The sequence below is a fragment of the Macaca nemestrina genome, chromosome 12 (assembly GCF_043159975.1).
Source record: "Macaca nemestrina isolate mMacNem1 chromosome 12, mMacNem.hap1, whole genome shotgun sequence".
Lineage (NCBI taxonomy): Eukaryota > Metazoa > Chordata > Mammalia > Primates > Cercopithecidae > Macaca > Macaca nemestrina.
The window spans coordinates 18,810,624-18,826,335 of NC_092136.1; the positions used below are offsets into that span (position 1 = coordinate 18,810,624).

Consider the following 15,712-nt stretch of genomic DNA (forward strand, 5'->3'; position numbering starts at 1 on the left):
GAACATCTGTAATTACATAAAGCAAACATGCTGACGGCCAGGGATGCCCAGGTCTACACACATCTTTCGCCCTTCTTTCTGGAGTCGTCAGCAGCTTGCCCCCGGCAGCGACCAGCGTCCCCACCCGTGTAGGCAGCGTCTAGTCCACAGGGAAACACGGCTGCTCGCGGCCCCTTTAAGGCTGCGGGCGGCGCGTGCCCACAGGCCTTTCAAATGGACCAATAAAAGGCCGATGGGCGGTCTGTCGAGGACCAATAAAGAACGAGGACACTGCGGGGTGTGCGGCGGCCCAAGCGGTTTCAAACGGCTTAGAGCAGGCCCCTTGGTTCTGACCCGGCTGAGGTGAGTGGTCGGTGGCCCCACCCGCGAGGCCCTCGAGTGCAGCCATCGCGCGCTCATAGGAGCCCCTGGATCCCGGGCTGCTGGGAGCCTCCAGACGCGCGCCTCCTTTGCCCCACGAACCCGGCAGGTCTGAGGCGGCGAAGCGGGGCGGAGGCCAGGGGACCTGCGGCGGGCAGGGCGGGGGGCGTGGGCGCTGGTGTGCTGCGGAGGCTGGGGGTGGGCTCCGGGTGGTCACAGCGCCGCCGCAGCGGGGCACGGGTGGTAGCGTCTGGGGGGCGCGGGCGGCGCAGGGCCGCGCCTGGCGGCAGCGGTGTACCAGGACTGGGGCGGGGGCCCCGAGAGCCGGCCCTGCTGGAGTGCCCCTCGCGTAATTGTCAAGCGAATGAATAAGTAAGCGCCTACTAGGGCTGTGGTGGTTGCGAAGGGCCTTGTAGCCTCGGAGCGTGGCAAGGACAGCGGCAGCGGGGCCTGGCCGCACACCTGTGTCCCTCCCGGCTTGCTGCGATGTGAACGATTCCGATCATCCACCACCCCGCCCTTAACGTTTGGCTTTTTCTCTCTCAAGGTGTCGAGAGCGTTCAGGTGTCCTTCCAGCCCTGGAGGTGTGGGGGAACCAATACAATAGCCAGCAATGTGGGCTGGGCCTTGCTACTTTTAGATCGGGGCTCGGTGAACTAGATTCTTACTTTTGAGCTCTCCCCCCACTTGTAATCGTGGTCATTGTTGGGCAGGATTGAAATGCATTCCGTTCTGTTTCTTGGATAGAAAATGATGAAAGGGATGTTGCCAGAGTGGCTAGTGTGTGTTAGAAAATAGATTCGTGTTGATGAATCTTAACAATGAGTTTTTCATTCAGTATCAATAGAGGTTGAAGTGGTTTTTGCAGAACTCGCCCCAAATTTATGCATGGCTCTAATTTAATTCTCATGGGACCAAGGCATCAAATCTTGGCCCAGAAATGCTGCCTTTCTTATGCATAATTATAGTAATTGAAAACTCATTTTTAGAAAGGTGAGCTCCTACTTCCTCCATTTTCATCACCCTAAGAAGTCCTCCTTTTGACCTAAAGAGCCAATAAATTAAACTAAGAATCTTTTGAAACTTTAAGAAATTGTAAAAAGACTTTTGACTTCTCTGAAGTGACTGGACAAACTGTAATGCTTTTATAAAATTTAATGATATAGATAAATGTGAAATCAATTTATTTTGCTACCATAAGTTAAATCTAGTTGGTAAACTCATGTAAAATTTTTTTAAAATAAGATTTTAGGCTGGGCGCCGTGGCTCACGCCTGTAATCCCAGCACTTTGGGAGGCTGAGGCGGGCGGATCACCAGGTCAGGAGTTCGAGACCAGTCGGGCCAACATGGTGAAACCCCGTCTCTCTCTCTCTTTCTACTAAAAATACAAAAAATGGCTGGGCGTGGTGGTGGGCACCTGTAATCTCAGCTACTTGGGAGGCTGAGGCAAGAGGATCATTTGAACCTGGGAGGCAGAGGTTGCAGTGAGCTGAGATCCAGCCATTGCGCTCCAGCCTGGGTGACAGAGCGAGACTCTGTCTCAAAAAAAAAAAAATTTAAAGGCTGTTCACTGAGGCAATGGCAAGCAAAGGTATTCCGTAACAATTAACATGCCTTTTACTTTATTCTCCATTACTTTAAAGTCTTGATCAGTTTTGAATTTTGAACAGTGGTGTGTGGTAATTCCATCGCAGTCTTCTACAACTGACAGTTCAGTTTTAACAGCAGCTTTTTTTTTTTTTTAGTGTTTTTTTGTTTGTTTTTTACTTTTACAGTTTATTGTAAAGGATGCTACAAATCATACAGATGAAGAGAGGCACAGGGCTAGTAGGTATGGGAGAAGGGTGTAGAGCTCTTATGCTCTCACATGAAGTGTGTTTGAATATACCAACTCTCCTGTAAACTTTTATCTTAATTCCATCAACCCTCACTTTTCTTTTCTTTCTTTTATTTTTTATTTTTATTTTTTTTTTGTGACAGAGTCTTGCTGTTTTGCCCAGGCTGGAGTGCAGTGGTGTGATCTCGGCTCACTGCAACCTCTGCCTCCTAGGTTCAAGCGATTCTCCCACCTCCGCCTCCCAAGTAGCTGGGACTACTTGTGTGTGCCACAATGTCCGGCTAATGTTTTGTATTTTTAATAGAAACAGGATTTCACTATGTTGGCCAGGCTGGTCTCGAACTCCTGACCTCAAGTAATCCACCCGCCTCCGCTTCCCAAAGTGCTGGGATTACAGGTGTGAGCCACCACACCTGGCTAACCCTAACTTTTCTAACTGGAGCTTCTATTAGGACTTCATCAACAGGTTTTGTTTTTACAATACCAGGTAGGGGAAGTGTTCCCCAGCCAGACATAATATCCATTCCCTTAAAACATTTATGTATAGGAGACACAGCTTCCAACTTTCATAGTTCTGTCAACACTTATATCTTTGTGTTCTCTCAATTTTTTAATTTTTTTAAAATTAAAAAAAATTTTTTTTTTGTGATCAGATCTCACTCTTTTGCCCTGGCTGGAGCACAGTGCTGCGATTATGACTCACTGCAGCCTCAACCTCCAGGGCTCAGATGATCCTCCCATCTCAGCCTTCCAGTAGCTGGGACTACAGATGTGCATCACCATGCCTGGCAAATTTTTGTAGCGATGGGGTTTTTGCCTTGTTGCCCAAGCTGGTTTCGAACTCCTAGGCTCAAGGGATTCTTTTGTCTCGGCCTCCCAAAATGCTGGGATTATAGGTGTGAACCACTACGCCTGGCCTTCTCTGAATCTAGTTGTAGCCCTCTTCGGGGCTTCACCAATGGCTCTTGGTACCACTGTGCCTGGGGCTTCCATATGAAGGAGCCCCAGGAATTTCTCTTTGCCACTCCCTGACCATTTTACCTACTTGTATACAGAAGGCTTGGGGTCCCCAGCAGGTGGTTGAGCCAAGAGACTCTTGCCCATTCGTCAGTCTTTATCTTGACTCATCTACTGCCTCCACAATTTCAGATCAGATTTCTCATTGTAATCTGCCTCCTGACTTATAATTTCTGCAAACTAGGGTAAATATAGCAAACTTGTTTGGAACCCCTTAATGTTGGGACACCAGCACGGTCTTCCTTTGGCACCCAGGCTAGTCTTGAACTCGTGGGCTCAAGTGATCATCCCGTCTTGGCCTCCCAGAGTGCTGGGATTATAGGCATGAGCCACCGCACCCTGCTACCTTATTTCTTAATAACCATTTAAAAATTTCCACCTTCCAGGATGAATCCATTTGTCCTCTGTCTCACTATTCTCTTAACTTAATAGTTTTATTAGCATCTGTAAGACCCACAAGAGGAAACTGAGACAGCACATTTGATAAGGCTTCTTGAACTGTCTTTTGATTTTGCAACAGTAAGGTTATCCACATTAAGGGGTCACCGTTAACCACAGCATTTACCATGACTGGCTAGTGGGCATATTCAGAGGGCAAATGTCCTAGTCATCATAAAGCCAGTTTCACATGGCTTGCATATGAAGCATATCCGTGGCCTTATCTGGATCTGGGGTGTTCCACTTGGCATTTATAGGTGGAATCAGACTGTCCCCTTCAGGGAGCTTGTGATACTAATGTACAAAATGAAACAATTTCTTCACATTGTACCCCCTGGTTTCTATAGTTCTTTGGTTTTCGCAGACCACCTTCTTCGTTACCAAAGGTCTTAGAAGCACTTTCTGTGGTCCCGGCATAAATTTTTCCCTTGGGGGCAGCTTTGAGGCTAGTGTGAGGCCTAAGCTCTCACACTCACTGAAGTCTGAGCTTGGTCTAGCAGGAAGGTCCAACCCACCACTCTCTTTTAATTTCATTTTAGCTCTTACAGATAACAATAACCAAGAGATTTAACATTTCACTTTCTTTCTTTTTTTTTCTTTTTTTGAGACGAAGTCTTACTCTGTCTCCAGGGCTGGAGTGCAGTGGCACGAGCTCAGCTCACTGCAACCTCTGCCTCCCAGGCTCAAGCGATTGTCCTGCCTCAGCCTCCCAAGTAGCTGGGATTACAGATGTGAGTCACTACGCCCTGCTAATTTTTTTTATTTTTAGTAGAGATGGGGTTTCACCATGTTAGCCAGATGGTCTTGATCTCCTGACATTGTGATCCACCTGCCTCGGCCTCCCAAAGTGCTGGGATTACAGGCGTGAGCCACCGTGCCCAGCCAACATTTCACTTTTTTAATATTAGTTTGCATTTCCTTGTGCATCCTGTGAACCAACTCCCAGGCAATTGGATCCATCTCTAGATTCCATGGATAATTTTTACCTTGAGTAATTGATGGCAGCACAACTTCGGCTCCTTGCCGTAGGTGACCACTTGGCCACCTAGGAATCAAAGTTCTTCATCCCTATCCTTTTATCCTTTTTCTTCCCAAACCATATGTGTCTGTGAGCCAAAGTCATTCTAGCAAATCCCAGTTCTGACACCAATTCTGAGAATATAGAATAAGAAACTTTAATAAGTTTATCTTATACTCTCACAATACAGAAAACTTCTGTGACCTCAGATGTGTGGGATTTTTTTCCCCACACACCAAGCAAGTAGTTCTTCAGCAGTAGACACCAGCTGTGTGTCCTCTAATTCAGTTCAATTCTGACTTTTTTTTTTTTTTTTTTAATTGAGACAGAGTCGCTCTGTCGCCCACGCTGGAGTGCAGTGGCGCGATCTTGGCTCACTTCAACTTCTGTCTCCCGGGTTCCAGCGATTCTCCTGCCTCAGCCTCCTGAGTAGCTGGGATTACAAGAACCCACCACCACGCCCATCTAATTTTTTGTATTTTTAGTAGAGACGGGGTTTCTCCATTTTGGCCAGGCTGGTCTTGAACTCCCGGCCTCGAGTGATCCGCCCACCTCAGCCTCCCAAAGTGTTGGGATTACAGGCATGAGCCACCGTGTCTGGCCAATTCTGACACTCTTTATCTGGAGGTAGTGTCAGATGCCACAGGTTGAGGGTTTAGTCCCACAAGACTGCCCCCCACTCAGATGCCAATCCCAAGCCCCAGGTTTTTTTTTTTTTTTTTTTTTGAGACGGAGTCTCGCTCTGTCGCCCAGGCTGGAGTGCAGTGGCCGGATCTCAGCTCACTGCAAGCTCCGCCTCCCGGGTTCACTCCATTCTCCTGCCTCAGCCTCCCGAGTAGCTGGGACTACAGGCGCCCGCCACCTCGCCCGGCTAGTTTTTTGTAGTTTTAGTAGAGACGGGGTTTCACTGTGTTCACCAGGATGGTCTCGATCTCCTGACCTCGTGATCCACCCGTCTCGGCCTCCCAAAGTGCTGGGATTACAGGCTTGAGCCACCGCGCCCGGCCGGTTTTTTTTTTTTTTTTTTACCTGTGCTTCTGTAGACTGACTATATAAATGGGCATTCCTACAATCCCCCAACCCCCGCCTTGGGTTTGATTAATTTGCTAGAGCTGTTCACAGCACTCAGGAAAACACGTTTTCCAGCCAGTTTATTATAAAGGATATTGCAAAGGATACAAAGAGCTATATAGGGTGAGGTATAGGGGAAGAGGCATGGAGCTTCCATGCCCTCTCTGGGCACACTATGCTCCAGGGACCGCAATGTTTTCAGCTCTCAGCTGCTCCAGCAGCAAAGTTTTAATTGCAATAAATTTGAGTACCTTAATATTATGAACACTGTTTAGGTTTTTGGTAAGCAATTAAAAAAAATAAACATCTTTAACAATGCCTTAGGATAAGTGTTAAAAATGTTGACAGGAATGAATATGTTAAGGTAAAGCCAGGCTCTCTTATGCTTCTTAATGGGGTCTTATTCATTCATTGAACAGATATTGAGATTGATGCTTAATGTCTGTTACACATTGTTCTAGATTCAGGGAATACACTGGTGAACCAGAAAAAGACAAAGGCCCTGACCTAAGGGAGTTTGACAGTTTTATCTCTCAAACAATTTACTGTAGCAAATTATAGTTTCTGTAATCCCTCTGGGCTCAGCTCTGGTCCTTGAATAAAATACATGCCCAAATAATTTTACTAGCAGTAGCTAACATGTATTGAATGCCTACTGGGTTCCACATTTTATTTTATTTTATTTATTTTTTGAGACAGGGTCTCGCTCTGTCACCCAGGCTGGAGTGTAGTGGTGTAATCATGGCTCACTGTAGCCTCAACCTGGGCTCAATCGATCCTCCCACCTCAGCCTCCCGAGTAGCTGGGACTACAGGCACATGCCACTACATCCAGCTAATTTTTGTATTTTTTGTAGAGACAGGGTTTTGCCATGTTACCCAGGCTGTTCTCAAACTCCTAGGCTTAAGCAATCTGCCCTCCTCACCCTCCCAAAGTGCTGGGATTACAAGCATGAGCCACCATGCCCAGCTATATTTTATCTTTTTTTATCCTCATAATGTTTTACAGATGAGGAAACTGAGTCTTTAAAAGGCTGTGCAACTTGCTCAAAATCATAGAACTAAGTGATGAAACCTGAATTTGAACCCAGGTTAGTCTATCTCTAGGGCCTTTGCTCTTAACCTATGGTTGTACTACGTGAAGTAGGGATCTGTAGGAGAATGCAAGAGCAATTTCTGGGTAGAATTCCCCCAGCCCCTTTAAAAAAGTACTTCTACCAGAGATGCAATGAAATATGAATGACCAGCATGATAGTTTTTAGAGAGAAGATGGGGCAATGCAGAATAGCATTTACCATATGGGAGATGGACAACTGTGACAGTGGTGGCAGGAGGTAGCTAAAGGGATGCATAAAAATTGAGTTCTTAATCTAATTAGGAGTGATGGATTCTTGGTAGTTAATGTTGGAGAGTTTTAAGGTTTTTAAATGATTTTCCTATTCTTGCCTCTGGAGTTTAGAATACATTACTTAGGTCATTTCTATCAGGGCAGTTACTCTACCTGCTTGATGTATGTAACTCCAACACATTATGCTTATTCTTTTCTGTCTTTGCATTCTGTTCTGGAACTTCCCACTTCACTCTACCCCTACCCCCAGCCTATATTACGGGCACTCTCAGGCCTCAACTTAAATGTCATTTCCTTAAAGAGATACTTTTCTGAGCTCTTAATTAGAGGAGCCCTCTTGGTCACTTTTACTTCACTTTTCCTTATTTACTTCATGGCATATATTGTTATGTAATTGTTTATTGTTTGTCTATATATTGTTAGATTTTCTCGTAGAAATGAAAGCACAGCATAGATTTTTTTTTTTTTCCTGCGAGGTTACCTCAGTGGCTTTAACAATGCCTGCAACAAACTAGGTGGTCAAAAATATTTGTTGAACAAAATTGGCCAAAACTGACATCATCTTCTTTGTACGACAAAGTGACCAAAACAGTATCTGACTAACCAGTTGGCTGTGTTTCTGTGTCTTTATTTTTTTATTTTTATATTCTAAAAAAAAAAAAATACTGTGGCAAGGGTGGCTCAGCTATTTTTTTTTTTTTTTTTTTTTTTTGAGATGGGGTTTCACTCTGTCTCCCAGGCTGGAGTGTGGTGGCCCCATCTCTGCTTACTGCAGCCTTCGCCTCCCAGGCTCAAGGGATCCTCTCACCTCAGCCTCTAGTGACTGGGACTACAGGCGAGTGCCATCACGCCCAGCTAATTTTTTTTTTTTTTTTTTATAGAGGCAAGGTATCACTATGTTGCCCAGGATGGTCTTGAACTCTTGGACTAAAGTGATCTGCCTGCCTCGGCCTCCCAAAGTGCTAAAGTGCTGGGATTACAGGCATGAGCCACCGTGTCCGGCCCTCAATTTTTTCTTTTTGTGGAGACACAGTCTCAGTATGTTGCCTAAGCTGGTGTTGAACTCCTGGCCTCAAACAATCCTCTCGCTCCAGCCTCCCAAAGTGCTGGGATTACTGGTGTGGGCCGCTGCACCAGGTTTGTTCCTGTGTCTTTGGGTGTAAGCAGTATCTCAACAGTCTCAATTAGTCTCAAAATTAACTTTATTTTAGACTAGTTCAGAAAGGCTTCAACTAAGAAAGCTAGAAAAATTATAGATCTGAATTTAAAAAAATTTTTTTAATCTGTTTTGAGAGGTACTAGTCAAATACATTTTAAGATGTCCTTTTACTGGAATTTGTCTGATGTTTTTCTCATTAGACTGGAGTTACGGGTTTTAGGAAGGAAGACCACAGAGTTAAAGTGCCATTTCATCACATCATATCAAGGGTACATGCTATCAACATGATTTATGACTGTTAGTATTGACCTTGACTGTTCATATTGACCTGAAATAATGTTTGTGAGGTTTCTACAGTGTGAATTTACTTTTTTTCCCTCCTTTTCTGTACTGTATTCTTTGAAGGGAAGTCACTGTTTGTAGCCCACACTTAAGGAATGGGGAGTTCCTTGATCTTAGGGTGGAGTACCTACCTAATTTATTTGAAATTCTTTTTTTTTTTTTGAGACAGAGTCTCACTCTGTCGCCCAGGCTGGAGTGCAGTGGCGTGATCTCTGCTCACTGCAAGCTCCGCCTCCCAGGTTCACGCCATTCTCCTGCCTCAGCCTCCCGAGTAACTGGGACTACAGGCGCCCGCCACCACACCTGGCTAATTTTTTTTTCATATTTTTAGTAGAGACGCGGTTTCACTGTGTTAGCCAGGATGGTCTCCATCTCCTGACCTTGTGATCCGCCGACATCGGCCTCCCAAAGTGCTGGGATTACAGGCTTGAGCCACCTCGCCCGGCCAACATGTATAACATTTAATCTTTACAACAATGATTAGTTGAGTCATGTTAGGCAAGTTACCCTCTTTGCCTCAATTGCCTTATTATTAAATAGGGATAATAATATCAACTTAAGGGTTTTAAGGATTAAATGAGTAAATACATGTGAAGTGCTTAGGGTAGTGCCTGGCACATAATATATGTTCAAGAAGTGTGTCTTAAATAGGGAGCAACGTGAAGATGGTATTGTTATGATGATTGATAAAACTGAGGATCAGCTGGTTTGTGGCACAGCAAGGTTTACAACTCAATCTGTCTACCTCCAGAGCTCAACATGACTCCAGGTTTACACTAAATTTAATCTAGAGTAGAGCTTTCTGCAGTAAGATTTCCTTCAAGCAACTGTTCTACTGCCATGGCTTTGCCAAAGTGAAAGATTCTAAAAATGAAATTACCCTCTTTAGTGGATCTTATAATAAAAAAGTAACTAGGAAAACAGTGGCAAAAATCTTGGAAAATTTCAAAATAATATTACTGAGTGATTTCTTTTCACTTTGAAAAGGGTTTACTTCGGAATTTTATTAAATATATCTTGTTTTCTCAACACATTTGAAATACACATTCTACAAAATTTTCTTTTTTTTTTTTTTTTTTTTGAGACGGAGTCTTGCTCTGTCGCCCAGGCTGGAGTGCAGTGGCCAGATCTCAGCTCACTGCAAGCTCCGCCTCCTGGGTTTACGCCATTCTCCTGCCTCAGCCTCCCGAGTAGCTGGGACTACAGGTGCCCGCCACCACGCCCAGCTAGTTTTTTGTATTTTTTAGTAGAGACGGGGTTTCACTGGGTTAGCCAGGATGGTCTCGATCTCCTGACCTTGTGATCCGCCCGTCTCGGCCTCCCAAAGTGCTGGGATTACAGGCTTGAGCCACCGCGCCCGGCCTACAAAATTTTCTTTATAAGACCAGGCGTGGTGGCTCATGCCTGTAATCCCAGCACTTTGGGAAGCTGAGGCAGGCAGTTCAGTTGAGTCCAGGAGTTCAAAACCAGCCTGGGCAAGATGGTGACACCCCATCTCTACAAAAAGTAAGAAAGTTAGCTGGGCATGATGGCACATACCTGTGGTCCCAGACATGTGAGGTGCTGAGGCAGAAGGATTGCCAGAGCCCAGGAAGTCGAGGCTGCAGTGAGCCGTGTTCGTGCTACTGCATGCTAGCCTCAGTAACAAAGCAAGACCCTGTCTCAAAAAAAAAAAGATACAATTATTGTATATTTAAGACTTCTGGCTGGGTAGTTCATGCCTGTAATATCAACTCTTTGGGAGGCTGAGGCAGGAGGATTGCTTGAGCCTGGGACTTCGAGACCAGCCTGGGCCACATAGTGAGACCCTGTCTCTACAAAAAAATTTAAAAATTAGACAGATGTGGTGGTACATGCCCCAGTAGTCCTAGCTACTCAGGAGGCTGAGGCAGGAGGCTCACTTGAGGTTGGGAGGTTGAGACTAGAGTGAGCAGTGATTGCACCACCATACTCCGCCTAGGCAATGGAGCAATACCCTGTCTCAAGAAACAAAAAGACTTCTGTGACTTGATGAAATGGTGCCATTTTAGAAATTTTACACTAGAGTACAAAGCACTATGCTCAATGCTGGGATAATGAATAAGACTGAGTTCCTTCTTTCAAAGGAGATATGCACACAAGAAAAATGTTAAGAGTGAAAGTGAAGTGTAGCCTATGGGATGAGTATAGGCAGATGATCCAGCTTCAAGGCTCTAAGTGGGAATTTTTAAGTTTTAAAGCTTTAAAAAGCATTATTTATCATCTAAGTGGGAGTTAAATAAAGAAAAAGTAAATGAAAACAATTTAATAATATAAAAAATATAAAATTATTATAAAAGATGCTGAAGCTCATTAAAAATCAGAAGGCATGGATGGGTATTAAAGTTAAAAGTAAAAGTTTTTTCAAAAAATTTCTTTGCTTAACCCTTAGACACACTCTCAGAAGTAGCCATGGTTAACAATTTTCTACAGCTCCTTCCAGAAAATGTTTATGTGCATTCAAACATGTACAATGTTGTCCTAGTTTTCTATGGCTGCTGTAACAAATGACCACAGACTTGGTGGCTTAAAACAACAGGATTTGTTCTCTCAAAGTATGGAGGCCAGAAATCCAAAATGAGTCTTATGGACCTACATCAAGGTGTCAGTCAGCGGGACCACACTCCCTCCAGAGGCCCTAGGAAAGAATCGGTTCCTTACCTCTTCCAGCTTCTGGTGGCTGCTGGCACTCCTAGGCCTGTGGCCATCTTACTTTACTCTGTTCTAATCTTTCTCTGATCCCTCTTCATATCACTTTCTCCATTGTGTCAAATCTCCTTCTGTCTTGCCCATAATGATATATGTGATTGCCTTTAGGACCTACCCAGATAATCCAGGGTAATCCCCCATCTCAAGATCCTTAATTTAATCACATCTGCAAAGACCCTTTTTCCAAATAAAGTAACATTTACAAGTTCCAGGGATTACAACTTGATCTCTTTGGGGGTCATTATTAGCTTACACAAATGCATATGTAAATGTGTATGTGAGACATATATATACACACACACACATATATACACACACACACAAAAAAGGAATTAGACTTCATATACTGTCTTGCAAATTTCTTCTTAAAACTTAATGGATTCCTTCCACATTGGCACATTTGACCCTTGAGCAATGCCAAGGTTAGGGATCCCCCTGTGCAGTGGGAACTTCACATATAACTTTAGATTCCCCCAAAACTTTACTAATAGCCTACTGTTGACCAAAAGCCTTATTGATAACATAAACAGTTGTTTAACACATATTTTGTATGTTATATGTATTACATATTGTATTCTTACAGTAAAGTAAGCTAGAGAAAAGAAGATGTTAAGAAAATCAGAAGGAAGAAAAAATATTTTTTCTCGCTTCATTGTTCAGGGTGGAGTGCTGTGGTCCTCTCTTGACTCACTCTTCCTCGGCTCAGGCAGTCCTTCCACCTTAGCCTCCCGAGTAGCTGGGACTAACAGGTGTGCACCACCATGCCCAGATAATTTTTTATTTTTATTTTTAGAGACAGGGTTTCACTTATTGCCCAGTAAATAGAAAATATATTTACTATTCATTAAATGGAAGTGGATCATCATAAAGGTCTTCATCCTTGTCATCATCCTCATGTTGAATAGGCTGAGGAAGAGGAGGGGTTGGTCCTGCTGAATTAGGGGTGACGGGCAGAAAAAAATTCACATGCAAGTCAACCTGTGTGGTTCAAATCCATGTTATTAAAGGGTCAGCTGTATTTATATAGTTACTTCTGTCTTCCATATCATCTTTTGTTTTCTTTAAATATTTGCAAAGCAATTTTTGTATAGATGAATGTCTCATTTTTTGTGTATGGTATAAAAACAATAGTGTAAAATTTACCGTCTTAACCATTTTTAAGTGTACAGTTCAATAGTGTTAAGTATATTCAGATTGTTATGAAACAGATCTCCAGAACTTTCTCATCTTGCTAATGTGAAACTCTGTATCTAAATATTTCTCCTATCCCCCTCCTGAGGCACACCCCTACCCTATCTTTGGTTACTACCATTCTACTTTCTGGTTCTATGAATTTATGAATTTGCATACCTCATAAAAGTGGGATCATACAGTATTTGGCTTTTTTTGTGACTGTTAGTAGATTTTTTTTCTCTAATTTTTAAAATGTTTAATTCACTCATAAACACAGCACAGGGTATTATCCATTTGTGTGTGCATGTACACATATACTCATTGTACTATGTTTATTGCGGTTAACTGAAGTCCTGTGTCACTAGAATGCTACCTAACAGAAAATGTTGGTCATACCTCTTGTGGTAAATATTTGTTGGGTACTTATTTTGTATCACACATTGGGAGAAAAAGATAATTAAGATACATTCCAGCCCTTGCCCTTGAGGCACTCACAATCTGATGAGAAAGGCTGATCTGCAAACCATTACTCTCAGAATAGCGTTAAGCTTGATGGGAATATAATGAAGGAAGATCTTAATTACCTCATTCAGAGGTATTCTTTACAGTTAAATGCATTTTAGAATGAGATTGTCTTGGCAGTTCAAAAATCAGACTATTTTAATCTGAATTAGTTTTTTACTTGGCAACTTTATTTATTTATCTACCCCGCCCCCACCCAAGTAAGGAAACGGTACTTGGCAACTTTAACTTAGGGTTCTCTAAAACCTTCAGAATAAGAGTAACCTGAGTCTGTTCTCTGGTGGAGCAATATTCATTACCGTTCTTTGGATTCTTAAATTTCTGCTTTACTCCTGTTGGGGATAGGAGAAATTGGGTTTCTTACAAATGGTCTTTAAGCTTACTACATTGATTCCTGTACTGATATGATGATGGCCTAAGGCTTTAAGGAGGTGTGTTGATTCATCTAAATTAGGTAGAGTAATACGGACTTAAAAAGCACATATCTTTTCTGTTGGTATGATGGGAGACACAAAATGCGGTCAAACCTTGTAAACTAGGATTCAGGACAAACTCTTCCTCCAAAAAGAAAATTAAAACTAGTTGCTAACCTTTGGAGATCTCAGAGACTAGGACTTAACTCCTTGAAATATTAATGCTGTTTCTACTACAATTTTCTTAAGAACTCCTCATATTAAATTAGGTGACTGCACCTTACAATTGTATTGGCATGCAAGATTACTTACATAGACTTGTACATTTATTTACATTGACTTTTAGGGCAATTTTTGAAAGATCATATTTTACACACGAAAAGGGGAAGGTTATTTTTCTTTTTTTTCTTTTATAGAGGTAAGGTTTCACTCGGTTGTTCAGGGTGGAGTGTTGTGGTGCAGTCTGGCTCACTGCAGCCTAGTCCTGGGCTCGGGATCCTCCCACCTCAGCCTCCGCAGTAGCTGGGACTACAGGCTTGTACCACCATGCCCAGCTAATTTTTTATTTGTAGAGAGGGGTCTCCCTTTGTTGCCCAGGCTGGTATTTTTCTATTTTACCTTCTGTTACCTTCCTGCTCATCTTGTATCATTGACCAGGATTCCTCCTCCAGTTTTGTAAAGAAGGAATTCTGTGAAAAGGTGAGGTGGAGCATTCTAGGTTCTTTTCCGGGCCTTTGAGTTGCCATTTGAAGAACTGCTCAAGTCCAAAGGAGTTTAATGAAGTAAGCAGCTTACATATAATGAGGGGCTATGTATTTACCTTGATGCTTTGGCTGTTACCTGCAGTAATTTTTTTCAGACTTGGAGGAGGGATTAGGATTGTAATAGTGGGAACTGGTCATCTCCTTTGTTTCTGGAATATTATGTGTAATACCACCAAAAAAAGAGGTCCACCGAACCGCAGTAGTCTTCCTAGTTGGTCCATCATTTGCCTCTTGCCTTGGAAAGCCTATGACCTGGAAGCAGCGCCTGAGGCCTGCAAACCTCTGGGCGAAGATACACTGCGGCCCCTTTAAGCTTTCAGTATGTGCGAAGAGAGGAACTGAGGGTGGGGCGGGCACTCTGGCAGTGGCGCTCCGGGCCCCGCCCTCGGAGGAGGCGTTTCCCAGCGGTCTGCAGCACCAATGCTGCTGCCGCCGCCGCCGCCGCCACAGCCTGCCGGGTATTCCTGCTGATCCTGCTCGGACCTTAGGTCCCCTGACCTCTCCCTGCCCGGGGAGCGTAAGTGTCAAACCACGGGCAAGGGGCAAGCATCCCGAGACCGTGCTGCAAGTCTTGGTGGACAGTACTGGGGACTTTCCTGGCCTATCAGAGGCTAAGACGGCGAAAGAGCATAAACAATGCCGGCTGCAGTGAGCTAAAGCCAGGGCATCTGCTCTACTTCTGGGTGGTGACAGCAGCCGTAGGGTGCTTGTTTGGGTATGCAGTGGGTGAGCAGTGCCCACGACCTGGCTTTGCCCCCGCCTGGTTCTTACTTGGGGTGAGGAGAGGTTTGCTTTTACCAGAGTATAACCCATTTGAGCTGAATGGGTGGAGCTGAATCTCTTGCTCTGGGCCTTGGATCCTTACCCCGGTATTTGAAGACCTTGGTAGCTTTGGGATGAGTAAGCATTAGGTTTTCATCTACCTTGGTACAGTCGAGCAGCAACTCCACGTTGTCCTAATTCACAGCAGGTTTAGCTTTCTGTCTCTCCAGAGGCCTGTATTGGTGGTATCCCATACCCCTTTTGGATATGTTGACAGTGATCATCTCTTAGGAAGAGTCCAGTTAACCTTTTTTCCTCCTGATACGAAGAGCACCGTGTGAAAGAGACAGCTCTTTACCCCTCTCTGTCTCTAAAGGAATTTGTGGGACACCGCCATCCCAAGATTAGGAAAGCAAACACACCAAAGTTTGAGATAATCTGCTAGAAAACAGTTCAGATTTCTGGCTGCCTGGTAATGCAGAATACTCCAGCAAGAGGATAACACTTGTCCTTGTTAATGGGAAATACCTGGAGACAGTGAGGTTTTTTTAATTTGAGGGAAAGTCTTGTCATTTTTGCCACCTGCTACTCAGAGATGGGATTTTGTCAGATTTTGGTTAAGTAATAAAAATCTTAAGTTTTCTATGACAGTTACATAGTTGTTATGTTTCTTTAATCCAGTTGTCCTTCCTAGACATGGTTTGAGTAGATTTCTGGGCATGTGTATGCACTGCTTTTTTTTTTTTTTAACAATTTTTTTT

At 43.8% G+C, this 15,712-nt stretch overlaps 1 protein-coding gene across 4 annotated transcripts in view; it reads left to right on the top strand.

The window, feature by feature from the left end:
* The first annotated feature begins 260 nt into the window (after positions 1 to 260).
* LOC105471674 (cytoskeleton associated protein 5) overlaps positions 261 to 15,712 on the top strand; it is a 100,528-nt gene continuing 85,076 nt past the window's right edge. For 2 of the 4 annotated variants that reach the window (XM_024789686.2, XM_011724322.3), the window contains exon 1: positions 261 to 342. The gene's annotated coding sequence lies outside the window, so the exon portion shown is untranslated. Of the gene's footprint in view, positions 343 to 369; positions 470 to 13,788; positions 14,707 to 15,712 lie in introns of those variants that run through there. The other 2 variants (XM_024789688.2, XM_024789687.2) reach the window with 2 other exon arrangements.